Source organism: Corvus hawaiiensis, chromosome 6 (genome assembly GCF_020740725.1).
Source record: "Corvus hawaiiensis isolate bCorHaw1 chromosome 6, bCorHaw1.pri.cur, whole genome shotgun sequence".
Classification (NCBI taxonomy): Eukaryota; Metazoa; Chordata; class Aves; order Passeriformes; family Corvidae; genus Corvus; species Corvus hawaiiensis.
In genome coordinates, this window is record NC_063218.1 from 19382212 (window position 1) to 19407457 (window position 25246).

Sequence of the window (25246 nt, forward strand, 5' to 3'; positions counted from 1 at the left end):
CCCCAGTGTAATTGCGGAAGTGTTCCTAGAGGCACACAGCTTTACAAATACTTCCCTCAGCAATGTCATTATATTAGGTGCTTTGAGCAGAAAAGGGCTCTCATTGTGCCCCCTGTATTGGTGCCATCAAACTTTCTTGTGAAACACAAGCTAGGCTTCTATAGGAAGACAGAGAGAGAAAGAGGGAGAGGAAGAAACCTGGGGATTGATAAAACATAAATTATTCATGGCACCAGTCTGGATTTTGGAAAAAAATGAGGGCTGGAGAAGAGACAAAATCTATGTGACCTTTCAAGGTCTTTTTCTGCCTATTCTGTGACACTCTTATAAAACTGGCTCATTTTCATGGAGAGTATGTGCATGAGGAGTGTGAGGACTTAAGGTTCTCCATAGACTCCAGCTGCAGAAGAAGAGTCCAGCTGCTTGTTCTTGGCATGGTTTGTGTTCTCTCTTGCTTGTTTATATTTCCAGGGCCCCTCCTAGTAGGAATGTCTGGGTCTCCTCCCCACCCTTCCCCTCCCATTCTCTTCCCTTCCCTCTGTGGCAGGGGAAAGGACATATTTTATCCTTATTTGTCATAACTCTAGAGCACTGTTCATTGTCCACACTCATTTCATTAAAACTCTAATTTATTGATTTATCAGTGCAGACTTCTTGTTTCAAAAATAGAGATTTCTCTGAGCTATGTTTATTATCTGAAAAGACTGTATTTATTTACAACATATTGTAAATATTTTTCAAAGAGACTCACCTAATACTACAATCAGTAGTAGCATCTTTTTTAGAATAATCTATTTTAATTTGGTAGAAATAAAAAGTACTCTTTTTAACTATAAAATACCTGCCCGTCATTTGGGACAGAAATCTTAAATTTGCATTCAAGTTTCAGAACAAATTTAACCTGGCATATGATGGAATGCTGTTTTCTAATAAAATAGCTACTTGTTCACCTGGAAGATGTGTGTTTCTTGATTCTAAATGAAATTATCATATGATTTGTCCAAGGACAAAATAAAGCACCAGAATTCATGTGGAAAAGCTGTTAATTGTATTCAAATAATTTAGCTTTGCAAACCCAAGACGATCACTTCTCAACATCAAGGAGCCCAGTATAAGCTATGTTATATAGAGCAGTAATTAGACAAGAAGGTAGAATTCCCTGATGTAAAACATGTTGGAATCTTAGCCTCTAAATATAGCAACAGTTTCCAAAAGTCTGGCTAAGGACTAAAGTTAACAGCGTGGTTTTCTTTCCCCAGTCCCTTTTCCTTGCCAAGTAAACATTCTTATCTATGGCAACATTCAGAATTGAACCATGCTTGCTTGTTTTGTACATGCAACTATTTTCATTTATAGTGATAGAAGAGAAGGTACCAGTACTGGAGCTAACATAAATCAGCACAGCTCCCTTTCTTCTGTGGTTTTGATGGAACTTGTGGTGGATTAACTTTGGTTGGCTGCCAGACCCTCATTAAGCCACTCTATCACTCCCCCTCCTCAACAGGACAGGGGGAGAAAAAAAAAAGTAAGATCTTGTGGTGGAGATAAAGGTAGGAATATCACTTAGCAGTTATTGGCATGGGCAGAGCAGACTCAACCTGGGGAAAAATAATTTATTGGCATTTAAATGGTGTAGGATGGTAAGAAAGAAAAATGAAAAACATCTTGTCCCCCATCCCCTTTTCTTCCCAGGCTCTACTTCAGTCTTTCATTCCTGACTTTTCATTCTTTCCTCAAAAAATGTCCTAGGAAGATGGGAATGGTGGCTTGTAGTTAATTCATAACACAGTCTAGTCTGATTCTCCCTTGTTGTCAGACATTTTTCTTACTTCAGCACGTGTTCATTCCACAAAGTACAATCCTTTAAGAACAGACTTCTTCAGCATGGGTTTCTCTCCCTAGGCTACAGTTCCAGCCAGAAAACCTTCTCTTGTGTGAACTGTCCAGGCTATAAGGGAACAACCTGCATCACTACAGTCTTCTTTATGGACTGCAGGGGAATTTCTGCTCCAGCACTGGGAGCACCTCCTTATCTTCCTTGTTTTCTGACTGGGTGTCTGCAGGGTTGTTTCTCTCACACATTTGTCACTCCTATCTCTCACACTGCTGCACATTGTTTTCTACCCTTTTTTAACCACTTTTTCACCAAGGTACCACATCAGCTGACAGGCTCAGCTGTGCCCTGCAGCAGGTCCATTGGAGCCAGCTGGGACTGGCTGTGTCTGACAAAATGCAGAACCTGGCCCTTCTCTCAGAGGTTACCCCTGCAGACCCCTGCTCTAACACCTTGGCAAATCAAACAAATATGGAAGCATCCTGGAGAACATCAGCTAACGGTTTGGAACAAAATGTGTTTTCATCAAAGAAGATCTTCATCACATCCCATTAAGTGTTGTAATTCCATTAATTTAGGTAGGTAAGGCTCAATTTTTACTGTCACTAATGTGACAATAGGAGTTCAGCTCCAAATTGCGACTTCCTTAATTTTCCCTTATTTTCTTTTCTGTTACTTTTTAATTGTAAACTTAGTGTTCTGCATCTTGTACAGTAGAAACCTATGTAGGCACTGGCAGTAGAACAAGAAAATGCTATGAGCACCTGATTCATTAGCTATAAAAGTAAGAAACATAGCATGTAGACAAAAGCTCTTTGGAGTTTCTGATAACAGCTCTAGTACTGCCTTCAGGTTGCAAATACAGGGCATTTCACATGATAGGTTGAGTCATCCATTTCAATGGAGCATCCAGAACTTGTAAGGGCTTATTCAAGAGGAAAGGACCAAAATAAGTAAACTTCTGTTAGTCTCTAAAATAAAGTAAGCTTTTCTGATTTCAGCTTTTTCCTCATGATTATTTTTGAGATAGGCTTGTTAAACCTGGAGAGAAAACAACAAGACTCTTTTCTTCCTCCTACTGGTCAACATCATCAATGAAAGCACTGCCTCATCACTTCTAGATGTTAATGCTTCTAAAATAAGGTTTGAATTTTAAACTTTTTCTAATGTCTGCCCCTAAACAGCAGAGCCTACAAAAAAGTGTGCATTTTGTTTTTATTTAAGTTAATGGGTCTAGACTTAAGCACATACATGAATATTTGGATGGTACAAGTGATCATAGCTGAGATTTATTTTTTTTTCAGCTACAGATAAACTGCAACTTTAGGGGAAACTCTATTCTCACTTACTTTGATGTTCTTTGCACTTAATTTCTTATGAATTTCCTTCGTTACTCCAGATTTATCTTAATGTATCTAAAAGAAGCAGTTGACACAGAAATAAAAGCAAACACAATTTAGTTGCCAGTCTGAAAAGCCCTTGCCACATATTTATTGAAAAGAAGAGTTAATTTTTCTAATCTTTCTTCTTACTTTTTCTAGAACAAGGAAGAGGTAGTAGTGGGAAACATGGTATTGCTGTTTATAAAGAAAAACATGTTGGCAACATGGGGATTAACATTCATTTTCCTCCCAGAAATACCCACTTATATTCTCTTGGAGCTCTGTGGATACATTTAGGTAGCATAAATACCTTAAAGAAAGACAAATGAAACCACTATTTCAGTGAGAAGGTCTTGAGGTTTTGACAGAATTTATAAAAATATGTTTGAAACTTCCAATTTTTCTACAGTGTTACAGATAAATAACCACTTAATGGAAGAAGGGATTCTGACAAAGACTGGTAACTAAAATCAAATCAGCAATATCAACACATTTACTTGATGAAAAAGCAGAAAGACATGAAGGTTTTGTTTTTTGGTTTTTTTTTAGGTTTTGATAGTCTTATATTTGTTTTGTTTTGTTGTTTCTTTTGGCTTTGATTATGTGTGTGTGTGTGTGTGTGTGTGTTTGTTGATGTTTGTAATGATAATTGCCTTTCCCCGTATTGTTTATTTTTAATGAGCCCCTCAAAATGGAGCATAAATACTGTAAATTCACAAAGGTAATTATTCTCATCTACTTATAAAGGAATACTGAACAAAAAAATAAACAGGGCACTGGTGAATTTAGGGCTTAAATGAAGCTTGATAAATGAGTCAATATAGTCTTTAATATCACAAATCTGGGGTGAAGACTTGGGTTTCACTTCTATAAAAATTATCCAACATAGCATCTCGAGACAACAGCTACATTTTCTAAACACTTCTAGTTCCACTCCTGTTGGAATCTGAAAGCTACAGTCTATACTGAGAGCCTCCCTACCTGAGAAGCTACCCAAACAACCTTGAAGTCAGGTTGTATATCTCTACTATGGTACTAGTTCAAGTCCTACAAAAAAGGACCAGCTAGACCAGAGAACTGCTGCTGCAGCTATATTGCTTCTCTAAGAAGCTATTTGTACTTATTTGAGGGTTCTCAGAGTATAACCATAGGGTGTAAAGTAGCCCAGAAAGGAAGGTACATGAGCTCCTGTACCAGCACTGAGGGTACAGTATAGAGGTCAGAGACAAGGAAATTGTGGGAAAGCCCTTGAGATTGTCAGCATAGATTTATGATATTAAACTAATCAGCAGGAGAGAATGCCTCCAGATACTCAATCACTGTGTATTAGCAGAATAGCTGAAAGCCTATTTTGCATATAACACTCCCAAACAATGTCCAGGTACAAACCAGGATTTACTGCAAGGGAGTGAGCATTGACAGTAGGTAAAACACATTCAGGCAAAATTTATTGATGACTAGGAAAGTTTGATAGCACAAGTGTGGAACATTGCGCCTGGCTGGTCTCAAAGGCAAGGAATGTTGCACTAAATCTACTAGTACAGCCATAGGATCACTTTAAAACAATTAAGTAATTGCACAATAAATTCCATATATAAGAGGAATTTATGCAATTTCTTACATTTTTTGTTTAAAGTTACTAGGTCAATGGAAGCTGGATCTTAAGATTTGGGACCAATTTCAAGTCACTGTACCTTGTCATTCGCCACTACCTTTACTGTATGATTATCCTACTTCCCAGAGACATAGGTCAATTATTTGAAATGTTATTTCTTCATAGATTTACATAAACAGTATATCTGCATTAAATAAGTATATAGGGAGGTATAAGTCTGTATATATTCATATACATCAAATATAAAATGTTTATAAATACATAATTCATAGCTATATGAAATTGGTGTCAAGAAGTTAAACATCAGTTCCTGGATCTTCTCTCAGATCCAGTCCGCACCCACAGTACCACAGAGGTTGTAGAGGAAAATTTTTGTTCTATTAATTCCTGAAAGCAGTATCTACAGCATGCTGGTAACCTCAGTACTTTTCTTCTTCATTGAAAGGATTTTAATTGCTCTCTATTAAGGACTCAACATTCATGTCTCTGAGGTGTGTTGCCTTCAGTGTTACTTTCTATGATACAGTAGAGGAAGGTAGGAAGCTCTCATCATAACAGTGTACTGCTGGGAAGGGAAAGGATCTGTTCCCAGATCTGAACATTGAATAATCACTTTCCATGCTAAAGAATCATGAAAGCCTGTTTGCTTTATACCCATCCTTATGTTGTCTTGTACCTTCGCTTTATAATTCAGCATGCCTTCCTGTGAGTTACTTTCTCCTATGGAGTGAGAGTTCAACGAGTGCTAATTCTCCAAAGCTTTTTCAGTATGTATGTGCTGGGCTCTCAGGAATCCCCAGAGTGCACAGTGTAACTGGTGAGTGCCTTTCCATCTCCCTGCCTTGGCACATTGTCTTGAAATCACAGTACACCAGCCGCAGGTTCCTGCAGAGTGCTTTGTTAAGATGTGGAGTGCAGCTCTGTGCCGCTTCCTCTGACAGCTCTGCCCTGCGGGGGTGGATTTCTCATTGCTTTCCTTGCCTTTGTGCTGTACAGTGAAGAGGGCGTGCAGATTCCTAAATGTGCATGCATTATACAGACCTTTTTGTTTAGCTCAGGATATTAAGAGGGAAGTAATTGAATTTTATGGGGAAAATTTGACTGTGATGTCAGAGCTCATCCTCTGATAATATTAATTTCTAACTTGTAAGCCTCTCTTACCAGTACTGTCCATAGAGCTACGACATTTCCTTTGTTTTCTGTGTAGTGTGTTTGAAAATTGCTAAGGATGATAGCTCTCAATAAACAGTCTACTCTCAGAACTGAAGCAAAGGACATGATGATAGGGTAAGATATTTCCTCACATCAGAACAATTAATTCATGGACCTATCACATGATATTTTACATCCTTGTCTCATCCTTTAGCAATATTTCCAACTTATTCCAGTGTTTCTTTGAATTGCTTTGGCACATGAGGCTTCTGTGAAATCAGAGTACAGAGACAAATAAAAGATTGGCATTTGCTATATGGGAGCAGTAGCTCTGTAGCAAGGGCCTACACCTTTTGCAGGATCCTTTTACACTCGCTAGACTGGTGCACTATCTCTAAAGACCAGATCAGAGCCATGGTTCTTTATAACAGGCTCCATTTTTGTTCCTTCTTTATCTGCCAGAAAGGGTACACGCTTATTCGAGAGTTAAGACATTCATAAAGGTCATGTTGATGAGAATGGAATTCTAAACCATGAAAAATATGAACAGAAAAGAAAGAGGCCAGGAAAAACAGCAAAATAAATGTGAACCAAAAAACCACACAACAGTATGGAACATAGAACAGGAAGTTTTAATTTCACCTGCAGGTAAATAACAGAAAGACTTAATTACTTCTTCAAGAGGATCTGATTTCATACTCCTAATTAATTTTGTCCTGTCAGGGCAGCTATTTCACAGCTGTTCTAGACCTACACTGACACATATGACACAATCCAAGTCTCATGTCTGATCTCCTACACTGTTCAGCCTCATGATTAAAAAGCAAAAAAAAAAAGAGTACCACTGACAAATTGTGTGTAATTTCCCAGTAGAAAATGATAGCAGAATATCTGTCTTTTAATTGACTGGTCTAACCTCTTTCCAAGGAAGATCCAGCTACGGTAAAAACAAATATTCAGACATTTGTTTCAGCAATCTTATAATTGAAGTAGAAAAATTTTGACAGTGAGTATTCTGGAGTAAAAGTGCATATTAAGTCCCATGATAAACTTTTTAGAGCTATTAATCAGGAAAAAGTTCAATCAATTTAATTAAATTCTGTACTTATCTGCAGGACAGTCAGCATGGTGGGAAAAGCTCTGTCAAGCATCAAAGGATTCATAAACAAAGAAGGCCCCTCACGTGACCATATTGATCTAAAAATGCCTCAACTATGGTGAAATTTTGTTTATAATGAAATTTTTAAAATTTGGATCAAAACAGATGTATTCTCTGTAGTCACTAATGCTGGCAATTACATCTTGTTGCTTATGAATGCATCTTTCACAGTTTGCAATTACTGTTCAAACCAGAGAATTATCCAGGGAGTTCCTATTATGTGGGGAAAGCTCAGCAATCCTATTTTCTAAAACAGTAGCTGATTGAGCTTTTATGTGCTCCACTTCTGTAAAATTATATCTAAATCACATTTTATTTTGCTTTCCATTTCAATACCTTTTTTTATTCCATTTCTATTTGTATAAGTGACCAGAATATACTCTTCCGAGGCAGAAACTAAGGCTGGTATTTCAGTAGGGATGAAAATAAGCCTGTTAATCAGACCTGTTCATTAGTATTTCCCATTTCATCATGGACTCAGATATTGATCCAAACACTTATATCAAGTTCAGAGCTTCCCCAGAGGTTGGGGGGAAGTTTGCTTACCTTTATGTTTTATTATTATGGTGTTTTTCACTCCATTCTCTTCTATACTGTGAAGTAACAGGGTAATGTGCTACTTCACGGTTTTTATCTCCTTGTTTTCCCTAGTACATCTCCTTCCATTCTTATGACACCTAGACATGCTAGATATATCTACAGTTCTTACTGGATACAGGAGAACCCCTTTCCATCTATTCTCTGACTGAATACATGAAAGTTTACTGCTTAAATGCACCTGTTTAGCAGCCAGATATATCAGAAAAAGTGAGCCCTTTCTTCTTAATTTTCAGTAAGTCTTCATTTCGTAAACTTTCATGGTGGGCAAAAGTGATAGAGTCAATTTTGATATTAAACAATCCATCTTAAAATGTGCCTTAAAGAGACTAAAGAAAGGTTTTCTTCTAGTACAGGAAAATTCCAGACCCAAAGACAGAACACTGGAAATTTCTTATGTCCATATTTTTTATCTTTTTCCCCTATATTTCTTGTCTACCACTCTTTCTGCTAGTGCTGCTAAGCACTAGTTTCAGATAAAAGAAATGGAGACAGCTGTAGACTTGATGGTTCATTGACATCTCTGAAGACTTTTGTTTTATGGACACCTCTCCTCAGTTTCTATTTAGATCTTGTCTGCCTGGCACCAACATTGTTCCCAACATTGCATTATTCCCATCTTTTATTCAGGTGCCTTTTAAATAATGGTACTCTCTGTTTTCTTTTGTGATCTGTTGTTGATTTCCACATTTCTGTGCACCTACAAAGAGTTTGGAACTGATTACATGCAGAATATAATTGAGCTGTAAGTCATTTCAGTTGAGACTGATTATGTTTATACAAGAGAAGAAAAAAATTATTTCAATAACAGTCCTATATTTCACCAGAAGAATAGCTGCCTTTTATGTTTGACAACCATCTTGACATTTTTACACTCTTCTATGTTCTAAATAGGCTATTGAGTATAAATAACTTTTATTATAACATACTTCTTTTTAATAATAAACTTTATGGTGTTATCTATAGAAAACCTGTACCTTTTGAATAACAGCAATAGTTTCTCTCATGAAAAGTATTGATTTTAATAAAGGTCAGTGGGAAATATTAATACTCCAAGAAAACCTAACAATACCCATTGATTGATGTTATTCCCACTCAGAGGAATTTGTTACACACATCTGCCTAATTCTGTCCTTTCTCTGAAAATGTCCTATTGTTTCCTTGCAGCAGTCCAAAGAAATTGCTGTTGTATCAAACAACTACAAAAGCAATCAGACACACACAGAACAAAAGAAGCAACTGAACAACACCACATCCTTCAATTCTTACACAATCAAACACCAAAGTAACTTTTCCATGACTAACAGACTCTATGGAGAACATTTAATCTCTCTGTCAGTTAGATTTTGGAGGCCCCATATGACAAATTTTGCTACCCAACACTTCACATAGGATAGATAATTTTAATAGTACTTGAGTGATATGAAAGATAACAGAACTCTCTTAAATCATCTACTATGGGATTGTGGGATAAACATTAAAACAATGAGATGAGCTTGGAGCAGAAGGATTTGTTGTTTCTCTACAATTAAGTTTCTAAGAGTCCTTCTCAAACTGCAAATTTAAAATACAAATTCCAACAGATTTCATGCTTCTCCCTTGTGGAGACTTCAGAATACAGGTTCCTTTTTTTGGAATAGCTTTTAAGAGATAGTGCTGTTCTTACTCTACTCATTTGTGGAATGGATTAGAAAATGCTGATACAATTTACTGTATTTAAGAGTTTATCCAAATAAGCCCTAGGGGGAAAAAAAGTCTACTCATTGCCTTATCATCACATCATCTGCTGCTTTACTGATGCATTAGGATAGTAAGTGGTGTCATCAATGACAAGTGTCACTTAAAATTTCTTTTGAATCTCGTTTTGAGTAAGATACTTTGAGAGGTAGTATAGAGAAAGGGCATTGATTATAGTCTGGTCATTAAAAAAACCCCAAAAGCTACAGACTTTGACTTCAAGGGTTTTCTGCTCAAGACCCTTTATGACATTCACCTTCAATATTCTCAAAAAATCATAATCATGTATACAAACATACATGGGCGGTTTACCTCAGCAGCTTCAGAGCCTATTTTTCTTAACGCATAGATAAAGAAATCCTTAATTGAACTCCCACAATTTCTTCAAATCCCTTCAGATAGTGTTGACTTCTCACCAACGACTCTCTCAACTTTGAGTAACCAAGTTAACACTTCTTCCATTATTTAGGACTCTTTTTGTGTCTTATGCCATCTAACACATCCTAGTTATACATCCAATTAACTTGGTATTTGTAGGTAGGTGAACAACTTTTGCAGAGATGTCTATTTATCTTGACCAGTAATCCCATTTTGTTCATATATCTTCACTCTTTTCTCAAAGACCTATATAACACTTGTTAGTATTAATCTAAATTCCATAAAACTGTGAAGGCAAAAGCCACTATGGATCTCTAATTTGACCTGCTACGTTACTTGGGTCAAACATTTTCACTGCTACTTCAGGAAAATGATAATTTGTAATTTTATAGATGATTTAAAGTATAATTTAAATATTTATTGTGACTTTTTATTGGTAAAAACCACAAAGCAATCTTCTGGCTATTGTAGACTCAAAGCATTTAAGAATTAATCATTATTAATCATTACTATGAATAGTTCATGGGATTTTCAACAATTAAACTAAGCTACAAATGCAGAACTCAACTGAATGATTGAAAGAAGCTTGGTCAATGAATCCAGGCAATGATTCCTGTGCTCCTTGGATATTATTATGTGAATAGGAAAATATCATATGTTATCTAAAAAAGCAAACATATGAGTTATTTCCATTGATATGAAAACCGTTTTTCTTTCCTAATTACAGTGCTCCCAAAACCTATTCCACCATACATTAAGAACCTTTTTTGTCTGGAAATTAAACAAGTTAGTAAGTCTATTTCTCACTAGTACGTGATTTAGCTGCAGGTTAAGTCACATAGCTATCTCTGATGACATGTTAGTTAAATAAAATCTAATTAATAAAGTCAAAACAGTTTAGGCAGCCATTCAGCTTATCCTAAAGCTGACACCTACAGTATTTCAGCAGAAAAAGTATTTTAGGCTGCACTGATGATATTGGCTTTCTCTATGTTAATGGTAGTGGCAGGTCTGTCACCTCCCTCACATGTAGACACAGACCTGTGGGCACCTAATCTCAGTTGTCTCCACAAAATTCAACCTGTCTGAATGTAGTCCTTCTTCTTATAGTGTAGTCCATCTTGTGACTGCAAAAGAAAACATTAAAAATCCGTAATGCTCTTAGAAATCTTCTTATTATGAAGCCTTGGAAAAAAGATCACTAAGAGTACACAGTAATCAATGCAAATAATGAAAACAGATAAGAAAGCATTCAATGTTGTGAATTTCCATAAGAGATAAATCTGTCCTTGAATGCAAAACAAGCCCCATAGTCACGGAGAAAGATGTTTTTAAAACAATACTTTTCCATCAGTATCTGAGCATATAAGGACAATATACAGGAAGCAGACACTCCTTACAGTATAGATACTCTTTACCCAGTCTTAAGTTTCTGTTCTGCAGTATGTAAAAAGACACACTGAGTTCCAATTGTGCAGTATCAGTCATTTTAAAAAATTCCACAATCCATGTAAGTTTTATGTGCATTTAGGCTAAGATGCAGTCCTTTACTTTTAAAAGTAATAAATCTAGGCCAGCTATAAAATAAACCCAAGGCAAGACTATTTAACACCTTGGATATTCCCTAAGAATGAGGAAAAAGTAATGTTCCAAGCAAATACAATTTAAAATTTATAAGTCAATTTTCCAAAACATCTTATTATTCAAATATTTTATATATACCCATTCAGTATATGAATTTTTAATACTCAAGTGAAATGGATAAACATCTTTGTAAATATATAGCTACTGACCCCATAATAAAGAATCAAGCATATAAAACAGCTGAGTAAAAGCTGCACATCCCAGTCCTCCTAAACTGTTCTTAAAGTCATGCTTGAGTTTAGAAACACAGAAACAAAAAAGTCAGATGTGCATGCCTCACATTTTAGTAACTTTAGATGTTTAAATGTTCTCTGAGCCTTTCCCAGGGTTTAGCCAGAAACACCACCAGACACAGAAAAAATGGAAACAAGTTACTATTGTCAACTCAGACATCACAGTGTGTCTTTTATGTTTATATTGGTAGACCTTCAATACTTGTCACGTTGTGGGAAAAAGTCCCCATTAAATCGCATTACTGGACTTGAGGGAGAGAAGAAAAGCAACGTAGCATGAAGAAACTGATTTACAAATTCAGTTTTAAAATCTAATTGTGAATTAGAAATAAGATAATCTGTTCATATTTTGGATATTTAGAGGACATTTTAAAAGAAATAATGCTGAATCTTCTCAGTTAAAACAATTGCTGGCCTATAACTTCAAGCTGTATTAAAACTAGGCTGAACCAAAGTGCTTACCATTACTTATATCAATGAAATGTGTAGAACCCTTTTTAACTGTCACATTCTTCAACTCCCCATTTTTTAAGCTTTTCTTAGTACTCACTTCTGGAGAGCCCCGCAGAATCTGACATCTGTGGTGTCACCTGTGAGTTTGTCTTTTGGTTCAATGGTCTCCATATAGATAGTAAGTGACAGACAATCATGAGATCTATGACTGGGAAAGGGATTATGTCAATGAAAACAGACATTTGTAGGGTGAAATTTGTAGATACCTAAGACAGGTAAGGTGGACTGTTCTGGAGCACCTGGGGTTCTTTTGTAGACATCTGAACCTCTAAGAGAAAAGTTTCTGATGATTTCCATCATGAGAGGTTATGCAAATCTCTAATTTGGGGAACTAATGGGGAAGGGAAAAAAAAGAGTAAATACATCATAGTCTAAGATGAACAGAGAAAAGTGTTGCTAGCCTGTTTCAGTCACTAAAATAAGTATGTGAACAGGAACTTAAAAACAGTGTCCTGTCAGTTGTGTGATATCTATATACACCCCATATACCAGAAAATCTAGGCTTCAGATATTTACTACTTCCTGTTATTCAGAGGGAACAGAGGGGGGTGTTTGGGTTTTTGTTGCCTAGGGTTTTGAGGTTTTTTTGTTTGGTTGATTGGTTGGTTGGTTTTTTTGGGGTGGGTGAGGGTGACGTTTTTTTCCTCCTAGTGTTGTGATTTTAATCCTCCCAGAAATTGCATGTAAAATAATTAAATTTCCTGCAGGTTATTTTTAATTTCTTGATTAGAACTAGTAACTACAGAATAGTACTTTTGGTCTCTTTTTTTTCTTAAAAATTCAAATTTGAATTAGCTGGTAAATAATTTTATATTATACATTACTCTGTGGCTAGTTAAAGAGAGAAATAAATTGAAAAAAACAAACAAAAAAAAGCCCAAAAACCCCAGAAAAAACTCCACAGCCTTATATGCACATGTAAAATGATGCACTGTACAGACTGAAGAGAATAATCAGCTGCTCCCTGCAATGGTAAGAAAAGCCTTGACAGCTGTGAACCAATTATGGCCTCTGAAACCTTCACCAAGACCTAATCAAGAAATGTGTTTGTTACTGTGTCCCAGACATTGCAAAGAAAACAAGATGACTGAATGCCTTGGAGGCAAGTAGGAAGTTTCTTAGGCATAAAACCTCAGAGCTGTCTTTGGGTATGTTTGTATTCCTTTCAGAAGATGTAGAATTTTCTGAAATAATAAATTAAGTACATTCCCCAAAGAGATCTCCTTAAGAAATAATTCTGACATAAATTTTTTAGCTCCCTATCTTTCTGTTACTGAACCTTTAATTCTTTTCTCCATGGAAAACTTTCATCATGCCCCACTTTACCCATGCGAACCTACCCCGCCCCTTCCAAATTCCTAAGTGAAACCATACCAAGAGCCAGAAGTATTCATAGCACTTGTCTAGAATACTTAAAATTATGGAGGAAAAGACTCTCATTGATCAAACCTGACTAGTTCACTGCTGCAAATGTTTGCAGTGAGCTTCATTTAAAACTTGGATTAAGCAGCTGCTGCATTGGCTCCAAATATCCTATCCAAAAGGGGTGAGATCAGGGACTCTGTGTGAGCATGGGAAGCTACAGAGGGTTGGGAGCTTTGAATTCAATGTATGTGAAGAACAAAAGTGCCTTAATCGTGGTGCAGGGGTTATTTTCTGTTGGCAAAACATAGAAACATAAGGAAAAAGTAAGTGACTAATTCATGGTACTGAGCCCAGGTCCCTGACTGAAAGCTCATGTGAGATTTAGTTCACAAGAAGCCTTTGTACTGTTTTCTCTCTGTGGACATGGCATGTGTGTTTGATTCTTATGCAATCCAAATTTATCACTTCAGGGCAGTAAATAAAATGTATCTTAGCCTATAGGGTTAAATAATTTTCGCCCAATTAAACTAAGCAAAGTGGGAATGAGAGAAGAAAAACAAATTTCACTAATAAATAAATACTGCAGTAAACTAAAATAAATTATCAAAGATACCCAATTGTTAGTGAGAAATTTGGGTAGTTTTTTAGAAGAAAGATTGTACCATTTTTTGATTCAAGGTGAAAACAGAAGTCTGTGTGATTGTGGTAGTTGTCTTTCACAAGGATATGTTCATCTTTCTGTCTAGACCCCTCTTCTAAGTTTCAAGATCAGTCATATTCAAAAATTAAAAAGAAAACTCTAGACAGAACAGTTGAGTCTGATCAGATCTTGATAGGGAACCACAAATCATATCCAGATTCATTCCAGTCTCGACCTGGCTTTCACTCAAAAATTACACAACCTCAGTAATTCTCGTGATGAATCTAGGTTCTGGGCAGGAGATTCAATAATAAAACTTTAGGCCAAATTGTGGTGGTTCCTGAATTTGTAACAGAAGGGCTACAAATTCTAGAAATCAAATACCTCAAATACCTTACAGTATTTCTCATTTGTCCTTGGAAATTGTTTATCTTGCTGTTCGTGTTGTGTGGGTATTAAAAGTTTTCAAAATTTAAATAGAAGAATAATGAACTGATGTGGGTTTATCAGCTTCAAGATCTCCTGAGCTGCTTTGCTATTACAAATGCTTGGCACATATATGGGACAATGATACCAAAACTCATACTCTCCTGCAGGATGATGAAAAAGCTGGTCTGACAGTAAGTGCTCCTAAGGAAGTAGCCCAAAGCTGGGAATGCCAGAAATAGAGCCTAGATAACCCAGAGGACACGCAACTTTATTCAAGTGTGTTTTGTGGCATGCGCTGAGCCACTGATTCGCCACTCAGAGAGACTAGGGATCTGTTGGGACCCTCCACAGTGGTCCGGTGCCTGGTTTTAATTACCATGGAAACAGGGAGGAGGAGGAATGAAGGGAGTACTAAAGAAAGTGAAATATTGCAATATATCTAGGCCTGCCACTGGGGGTGGAAATGTCCAGAGGAAACTTGAATCTGGGCATCGTAGGACCCCATGAAATTTGATGAAAGCTCTCATCTCACTCTTATTTTAAGGATCTCTATGGATCCAGTTTACAAGGCAGTATTAATTGGTGTTATTTAAATAATAAAAATGTGGTTTGGATGGATTTAGAAGGTAGAAGTCTTCTCATTTCTGTGCTACTGAGTCAAAAAATGTGTCTGAAAAGGATACTGAATACTCCTTCACCAAGGATCAACACCTGATTCCAAAGAGATCAAATACGTGGATCCTATGAATTTGCTGAGTGTTCACTGAGATCATGGCATCTGTCTTGTTTTCTTGTTCCATAACTTCCATAGGAGTAATTTTTGCACCTTTCTGGAAAGCATATAGCTGCCAGAATATTTCACTAGACTTTCCTAGCCATAATTCAAGCTAATATTTCATTTTAACTGCAGTAGAAGGAAACACAAATGGACACATAAGTCTAGAAAAATGGGAATTATGGTTCCAGGCATGCTTTTTGTATTCTGAACACAGATGAGGAGAGGAGAAATGTTTTGTTGAACCTGTGTTTGTGGGTTTCTTAGTCTTGGAATTTCATCCCATGAGGCTCAGTGGAATGATGTTTGACTCCTTTGTAAGCGTATGATGAATAAGACCTTCCATCCTTTGTGCCCCTCTACTAGCTTGAATCAAATACAAAATACTTCAGTTTTGCTCTGGGAATATTTTCATTGTATTTTTCATGTTTACCTTTACTAGAGCTTATCAGAGAGGTTCTTCTCACCAGTACTTGCTTTAGCAGATGCTCTGAGGATGAGTGATTGTTGTAGGTATTTCTGTTCTTTTCTCTCTTAAGAGCAGTTTGCAACATTTTCTTGGTTTTAAATATATCAGCATGGACAGGAGACAATGTCATTTGGTTCAGAGTAACATGATTTAAAAATAAAATAACCTATATGTGCAAAATGTATACATATTGCACAAAGGGAAAAGAATAAACAAGTAAAGGCTAACCAATCTCTGCACTACATGTGTGATGGAATACCATTTTCTGTTTCAGTTTTACAATCCCTCTGATGTTTATCTCCAAAGTGCTGATATCAAGAGGCACTGATGGATTGTTCAGGAGAAATATCTGCTGTTGTGCAATTTAAAACATACCTTATTTAAAACAAATCACAGAATAACAAATCTTCATGTTGCAATAGTAAATGTGATACTTTTCTAATACTTTGCCTGCAAAACAACGACGACTATTTTCACTTGAGCTAAAAACATTCTTTTCTCTAAACACCAGTTTCGACTTTGAAAATGTTTTTATTTTCTGATGTATTTATTTAGTAAGCATTAATATTTTTCCTCCCTAACACAGATAAAAGCTGGCAGGATGGCTGTTTTCTTGTAAGAGTTATAAGAATTTTAAACTTTCTAGAATCTTAGCAAGTCAGTGTTATTTGTTCAAGCTCATCTGTTGATTATTATGATTTATTTTTGATGTGTGCTCATTACAAGAGAAACTCTGCTCTGAGTTAGGTGCCAGTTGTAATTTACTTTACAAATATAAAGAAAAAGGTAGAGCCTTCCCAATAGAGTGATGAAACCAACATCGAAGGACTTCTGAAGGCCAAAGTTAACTGCTTTGTTAATTGATTTGATATACAGGATTGATGGTTTAATTTTCTTTATTTTCTTTCTTGCTTCTAAACAGTGGAGGGAAAAAGCTCATTTAGAAATAAAATGATTCATTTATTAGTCATAGTAGCCTGTGTGACTGTCCTCATGCTAGACATCTTGATATATTCTTGTTGATTTGAGAATTTTGCATTTTGTTTTTATTCTTTGTGCTAGAGTAGGGTTATAAACAAGTTTTGAATAAATCTCCTACAACCTAGTGAGGCACACGTAAGAATTTAGATTATAAAACTATTAATCAACCAGAGCATTCTATATTGTTTTCAACATACAGATACATACAAGAAAGATAACAACTATCTGCTCTTCTCTGTAGAAAACTTTTAGTTATTCTCTGTAGCAACAGATTCCTGTTGAACTATTTACTACATACAGTGCTTCAGAAGCCAGAAATGATTGTGCAAAATTATTTTATATTTCTCAAATATCAAAAAAACTTTCCCTGTTTTTCCTTTTGTTTTATATTTCTACCACATGCAGCAGGTAAAAATGAGAACTTCTGCTAATGTGTTCTTCATGTTTTAAATATTTTCCTAGAAGTACACATACTTGTTTGATCTGCATTTAAGGAAAAAAACTAATATAAAAAAAGTGAATCAATAAGAATTTTGCTTTCACATCATAAAAGAGAAAGACGTTTTTTATCACTTTTTTTTGAGTATAATTTTGTCCAGATCACGTAGCATAAACCAAAGGGAAACGTTGTGAAAGGTTTTTTTGGGTTTGTTTTGCTTGGGTTCATTTTGTTTTTACATAATTATTAATTCTTAAAGGTGCATTCAATAGGTAGATGCTTATTCTCCCTATTCAACATATTCAACACTTAATCCCTCTAGAAACACAACCAAATCATAACCTATAGCTGGAGGAAGTCTTGTATTCTGGCAGAATAGGGTGTGATGTGGATGGTACAGGGGATATTCAGGAAGAAGAAAACAACTCTCTTCTGCTTACTTGACTCCAGAACAGAGACGATTTTGTGGAGGGACTAAGAAAAGAGAAGATATAGACTAGCTGGTAAGAATAAGGATGCACATAGCTAATATAACTTATTAATGGCATAAAACTGCCTCAAAGAATATTCTAAGACAAGAGCAAATTATTTTCTAAGCCAAGAGCAAAGAGAAAGTGATTTTCCCTAATATTAAGAATACTGAGAGGAGAATTTATATGGCATTTGCTCTTGGTAGTGATTTTTGCCAATAGTAAATTTGTGCTTTGAGTATTACTAAGACTCTGATTCAGCACTCAGACAATAGAAGAATGTGATACGAGACAAGTGCTATTGTGAATTAAGTGTAAGAGATCCTTCTATCTTTTCTAAGTTCTACTTTGTTCTTTTTATGATCTTAGGAGAGTTACAACTTTGAAAGTAAAATAAATAAATCAGAACATTCTCTGACTAGAGTATCCTTCTGCAAAGAAGTAAGTGATCAGTAAATTTGCAACTTCATATTTTCTTCTTTCTGTGGAAATCTCTTCATTCACATGGGATTCATTCCATTAATTTGAGTTATATAAAGGAATCTAGTCTAAACTAGTCATCTAGGCTTGCTCTCTAGTCAAGGAATAAACAGTATCAGGAAGTGCTTTATCTGACTGCGAACTTACAATAGAAAAAATTCCCTGTTGGCAATGCCATTGGCTCTGAAATGGAAGCAATTTGAAACTGGTGACCAATTTTTAATATTAATATAGTAGTTGTAGCAGCAGCAATAGACTTAGTATGGAAACAATCACGACGATAGTAGTCATAATAGTAACAGGAACAGGGGGTAAAAGTGATTTCAGTACTCACAGTAATAGCACTGGAAGTCAGTTATTTTGCAGCAAAATAATTCTAATAATAGCAGTAGTTTTGGCTATTTCATAATGTTGAATTTTCAGGGGTTTAGCATAGTTTTTAAGGGTAGACATCACCAAATCTCATTTCACAAGCAGCTATAGTAGCAATCAAACAGAATATTAATTTTGCAATCAGGACAAGGAGTTATTTTTTGTTAGAGGAACATCTAACAGGAAAGTTAGATGTAAGAGGAAAGTTTTATGTAAGAGAATCATGGTCTGTTCCCATACCTACAGATTTGTCAGTCTGTTGTATGAAAGCAAAAAAACCTGACCCCAAAACAAGCCAATCAAAAAAAACCCCTAAAACAAAACAAGAAAAAGAATACTTCAAGTATCTTAGATTCAACACCTTTTCTTTTTTCCCAATTCAAATACACTGCTAATTAAAGGTTCATTTATTAAAGTAAAACAACTTCAAGAATGAAAACATGGGTTGCAGTGATGAAAAAATAAACGGTAACAGATGTAAACTAACATGAGTTTAGCATTCTAAACAACTTTTCCTCTTTTAAACTATGCTTTCCATCTCTTCAGTAGCCCCTCCCTTTCCAGGCATGCCTGCTACACATACAGGTTAAGCATCACAGTCATTCTGTCCAGTGAGCCACTGAAAATTCAGAGCTGAGCATTGCCATACCTGCCAGCCTTGAAGGGAAACAGTGAGAGACCTGGCAGTGTGTTACACATCTCAGGCTGCATGGTGAGGAATAGCTGGACTTTGGCTGTTGCCTCAAAAAATCAAAAACAAAAACCTGGAATGTAGTACAGAAATGCCAGTAATGTTGTTTTGTAGTCAGGCTGAAGTTTCCCATAAACAGAAACATATATTCTTCCAGTGAGAGATTTTATTAAACAGAATCAAAAGATATTTTCTTTGAGAAGATATTTAAATACTAAAATATATTTATTGAAACTTTGCCAGTCTTAAAGTTGAAAAAAAGAGCCAGCACAAGATGTTGCACTCTGCATATATTCTGTGTTGGACAACTTTCTAAATATCTTTTTTTAAAAATACGAAAATGGTGCTTATGATCCTTATGAACCTTAGCTAAAGTTCAAGCTATATGAAAATACATGAATCTGGGTACTCATATGCATTCTAATGTGGATACAGATGTGGTCCTCTTAGCAAAATATTTTCCTATAAATTTCCTTCACCTATTATAGCCCTTAATAGCCAAAAGCCCTAAAGTTGAAAATAATTTTAAAACCGAATTATTAGCTTATTATAAATCCATTTAAAAATGCTGTCTTTTTTGAGTCTGGAGGAAAAATAGAAATCTCTGATTAAAATATTTTTAAAATGTGACACATATTCTGCCTTTTAATGCATTTCTTAATTTTAGCAGTAAACCTTTTAAAATTAGTTTTTACCTACTATTTAAGTCCTGTAGATTGAGAAAAAGAGGAGATAGCAAAGGTGTTTATAATTTTTGAGAGGGACGTATCTGGAAGCAGTGAAGTTTTATCCAAATCACTATCAAAAACGAAGAATGGTTAGATATTTATTTTGGTGGATGCTTCACAGATAAAACCCAAGATTTTGCAGAGCGTAGAAATAATATATTAGATGGGGTTAGTAAAACTTGCAAAGATTTCTCAGCATCAGAAAATCAATTTTCTTCAGGGACAGATGTACTGTAAGTCTGTCCTATTAACACTCACGTCTAGAATGTGTTTGCAAAAGACGTGTATTTCAACATACCTTGAATGTTATCTGGAGTTGTCACATATAGATGAATAGTTCTCTTCATCGAGAGCTGATATCACTTTGGACACATGGCATTTCGTTATCTCACTCATGGTATATCAAACACAACTTGCTGCTGAGTTCATACTCAAGCTTCCCTAACTATATACAGAACTAAGTTAAAAACAAAAGTGAAATGAGATTACAAAATATATTTCTTTGTGAGGTTTTGGAAAAAGCTTTCAATCAGGACAAGAGTGTTTAAAAAGAAAAATTGTATTTGAGATGTAATTTACTTATTAAAACAGGACTCATGGCATGATGACTTTTAATAGATACTTAGACTCCAGTTGTTTCTTTATTTCTGTGTTCCTAAAACACTATTTTTTTTAGCCATAAAACATTTTATTAAGTCACACATAAATATGTATGTTAAAATGAGTGACCTGGCTAGATTTGGTAATCTATATTTTATCTTACTTACATTCTTGTTGTATCTATCATAAAATATAAAATTATCTTTCCTGTTTTGTTTCCATGAAATTTTGTTTAATACAGCAACTAGTTAAAGCCTAGTATTTCAGATAAAACAAAACTGAGGACTGGTTTCATGTTAAAAAATAAAAGCATGTATATTGCATGACAGAGCTGAAAATGTAAGAGGTTAACCTTTGAACATAATTCCACACACACTCACATATACATTCCCACACAATCACAGACAAGCCATAAATAAAAACGTCTCAAATTACCGAGAAATAAAAGAGCCTTTCATGGATCACTTGATTGTCCCACACTGTGTTATATAGTTTGGAGTAATGGTTGTTTCATATCACAAAGCCATCAGGTGTTTCAAGACAAATGAAATAGAAAAGCCATGTTTGGAGGAGGAGGAAGGTTGTCAAAGTCTGAATGTCACTATTGAATCTCAGTAATTGCCACTTAGTGTTTGATTTAATGAAAGCCACTGAATAAAGGCAACTATTTTCTTTGTCATGGCTTGTGTTCCCATTTGTATATACCCTTCTCTGTCTTCCAAAGTCAAAGCCGCAGTCCTCCATTTCCATCGAAGCACCACTTCCTTCCCTTCTGCATTCATCCTCATCTGCATGTCTTTCCCACACACTAAATGGCTGTGTTAAAAATTAGTTTTCAATTATTTTCTCTGAAGCTAACAAGCTTGCTTTGACTGAGCCTTAGACACACTGAAAAGACACAACCACAAATGCACACAGGTCTGTGTTCCTGCCTGTGTGTTCTAGCAGAAATATTTGGTCTTCACTATAGAGGTTTTTGTCATCCAAGTTTCTTGCAGAAAGACCATTTGGTTATCACAGAAGTAATTGCTTACAAATTCTATTTTTTTCTTTTCTCTCTAGCTTAAAGAAATTCTGACAAATCTACCAAACTTTCTGTGTCAATTAAGGGATGGGAGGATGTTGTTTCTATCAGTCAACTGTTCAAATTGCTTAAGTCCTGCTCTGAGGATGGCATTGGTAAAAAATCAAGAGGAGAAAATTGTAAGAAAACTATTCAGATGATATTTTACTGTTAACTGCTACCAAGTCTGTCTTGGTTAAGATTTATTTAGGGACAAGAGTATTCTACGGATATTTTTTTAGAATTTAGAATCTTTTTAACTCAATTCTATCCTGATCATTACAATGAATTTAAATTGAAAGATTCCTTAAAAAATTAGATTTGGAAATGGGATATGGAACAGGTTTGCTGAAACATCATGAGAATGACCTTTTAATATTTCTGTTCCTTAACTGGAATTCTTGTACTGTTGAAAATTCCTGACGTGAATTTAGGTTTTAAATTAGGGTTTATTACAAAAATCTTTGAGATTTGTACCCCAAAGATGGGTACAAATTAGGACATATAGAGGACAAAAAGTTCTTCATTGTTTTTATTCTTGTTGAGAAATGAAAGAAAACTAAGGAATGAGTTTTGGAACAGGCAATGTGAGCATGGCAGCAGAATTTAGCAAATGATGTAGTGTGTGTATATGTAATATAAAATTAATATATGCGTGTGTATATATATATATATATATATATATAAGAAATTAGGTATTTAGGGTGATGTGGACATGGCAGTATTCTTAATTCACCAGTGCATTAATAACTATGGATATGACACTCAGAGTACTTAAATTCTACCTATGTTTTCTCTAAGGTTCCAGAATGTGATTTAATACTTTCCTTATAAACAAGTGATTAGGCTTACCATGATACCTAAACCCTGTCTGCAAGGAAAAAATTTGACTGGCATTGCAATTTCACTGTAAACGCCTTGTCATGAGCAGAACAATTATTCTGAAAAAAGATGTTTCTCTTTACAAGTAAAGTGTCCACAGGAGAGCTGTTCTAGTCAATTTACACAAGGAGAAAAGTCTCTCGGCTCCTAAAAGAATAATTACATCTAAAAATACAGTAATGCTTCCAAGTCAATGGGTGCTTTTGTGAGGGCAAAGCTCAACTCAACTCAAACCAGAACACCCAATGAACTTATTGTGAATAAATAGAAATACCACACAGCAAAAATACATCAGCTTTTGAATGTCTGTGTACATTTTTACTGTACAGGCTTATCCAACTTATCCTTCTATCTTCATTTCTATTTCTTAAATTCAATTGTGAAAAAGACAAATGTTTTCAGTGAAATTGGGATGGATTTTTATAGTTGTTTCTGAGAGCTATTAAATCTTTTCAGTCTGCTTCTTCTTCCTCTGTCGAGGTTCCATTTGGTTAAAAACCAGTATTTAGTCTAGCCTTGTCCTCCTAGTCTGTTTATTTAAAATTAGAAGAACAAGCTATAAGCTTGGAAGAAGCTTGACAGAAGAGATAGGTATTTCTATGCTTATTTTAACCACTTGGTTGCTTCTAAACCCTCTGTATAGATCCAGGTAGAGTGCTCTGGCTGTGCTGCTGAGCAAACACCATCTGTGTCAGAGCACGTGCCAAAAGCATCCATGTAGAATGTGTCTGCTGGCAAGTATATGCAGTACTGCATATCCTGGTAAACTACATCTGCTGCAAAGCTGTTTTAATTTTTTTACCTTTTGTTTTTTTCCCCCCAAGCGAAGTGGGGAATGTCTAAGCAAAATGAGATTTCTTTGCTGAAAAAATCCTAGGTGGTCAAAAGCAAGAAATTCTAACTGCTCCTCCCAAGTATCTGGACATTTCAAAGCAGCAGTGTCTTACCAATCTTCCAGGACATCCATCAGCAAGAAAGTGGCATGTACAGCTCAGTAATTTACATCCAGTAAAACAGCCATGAAATGCTCTCGGGGTCCCAGTGCACCTTTCAGATACGAACCTCTCTACTCAAATGGCTTAACATACTTACCAAAATGACCTCAGTATTATTTTGAAGTTCATGTAGAACAGAATAAAATAGGAAGCAGAAATTTGAGTTTCACAGCAGTAGGCAGTTTATACCAAGACCCTCATTATGTGTGTGCAATTATGCTTTTATTCATATAGTTAAATAAATGCACTAAACCCCATTGTTTTGCTTTCCATAGCCATTCATCCTCATTCCCTCCTGTTTGTAATGAAACTGGAAGCCAGGGAAGGATCTTATTTTAACATATGTGAAATAAATACTGTTAGAATGTTTTTGTCATTTTAGAATTCATTTTGGTAATGCCTGTTTAGAAGGGGCGATATCCACATAGGATGTGGAAGGACATGAAGTATGGCATAGTCATGGATATGAAGATATAAATATGAAGAATCACGACTTCTGGGATAGCAAACCTGAATTACAAGTGCATTTCAGTGGTTTTATTCCCTTTTTTATTCCCCCCTGCCCCTTTTTTTTTTTTGTGTGTGTGTGTATTATATCTCTGACCTTCTAGGAAACTTCTTTGTCTGTAAATAGAGCAGACAGTGTAGTAAGCTTTTCATATGCTTGGACAAGAAGAAATAAAAAGGCTTCTATTCTTATCCAAAGCTTTTATTCTTGTTCCTTCTTTCTTCTCCATAATCTAAAAATCTAAACCCTGCATATTTTTAAATTGGAAGTCAGTGTTAGTACTTCTTGTGAAGAAAAGCAAACAACATCACAGATTTCTATTTTTAAAACCAGGAAAATTCTTTAGTGTTTTGGTAGGGGGTGAATGGGGGTATTTGGTTTGATTTTATTTAGGTTTGGGTTTTTTCCCCTCTTAAAAGACATAATTAAGCAGCACATACTGTCTATGTGCCTGTGTGATATGACAACCTAATTGAGTGTTTGGAAGGCTAATGAAAGCAGGGTTCGATGGAAATCCAGGTGAGCAATTCAGAACAGCTCATTTCACTAGTGGGCTGCTAAAAACCAAAGCAAATACACATGGGGGAAAGGAAAAGTAGGAGGTGTATAAGGAAAGCTTAAAAACCTTAGAAGAGAGTAACAGGAGATGAGTGCTTGGTTTTAATAGAGATTGTAGATTTAGCATTGAGCTTTTTATATGCTAATGTTCATTAGCATCTGAAAGGGACTACCAGAAGAAGAGAGTAGAAAAGATCAAGATTCTTATTTAGGTAGGTGGAACAGGGGAATACCCATTCCTTTTATATGTGAAATCTAAGTTTCCTAGGGTATGCAAGTAAGAAAAACTCTTACAGACTGAGCAGAATCCTTGATTTGAAGATCACAGCTGTAATCACTGAAAGATTCTACAAGCATCTCTCTTTTTTCCTCCCAGTAAGCGATATTGGAATTTGAGTGGTAAAATAGACATTTTATTAAATTAATGAAAGAAGATGGATTAGAACAGTATGTGTGTGTTTCAAGTATAAAACAATTCAGAAAATATATTTTTTTTTCTCTATAGCCTATCCAGGCATTATTAGCTTTACATATACTTTATGAAAAATGTCATCCAA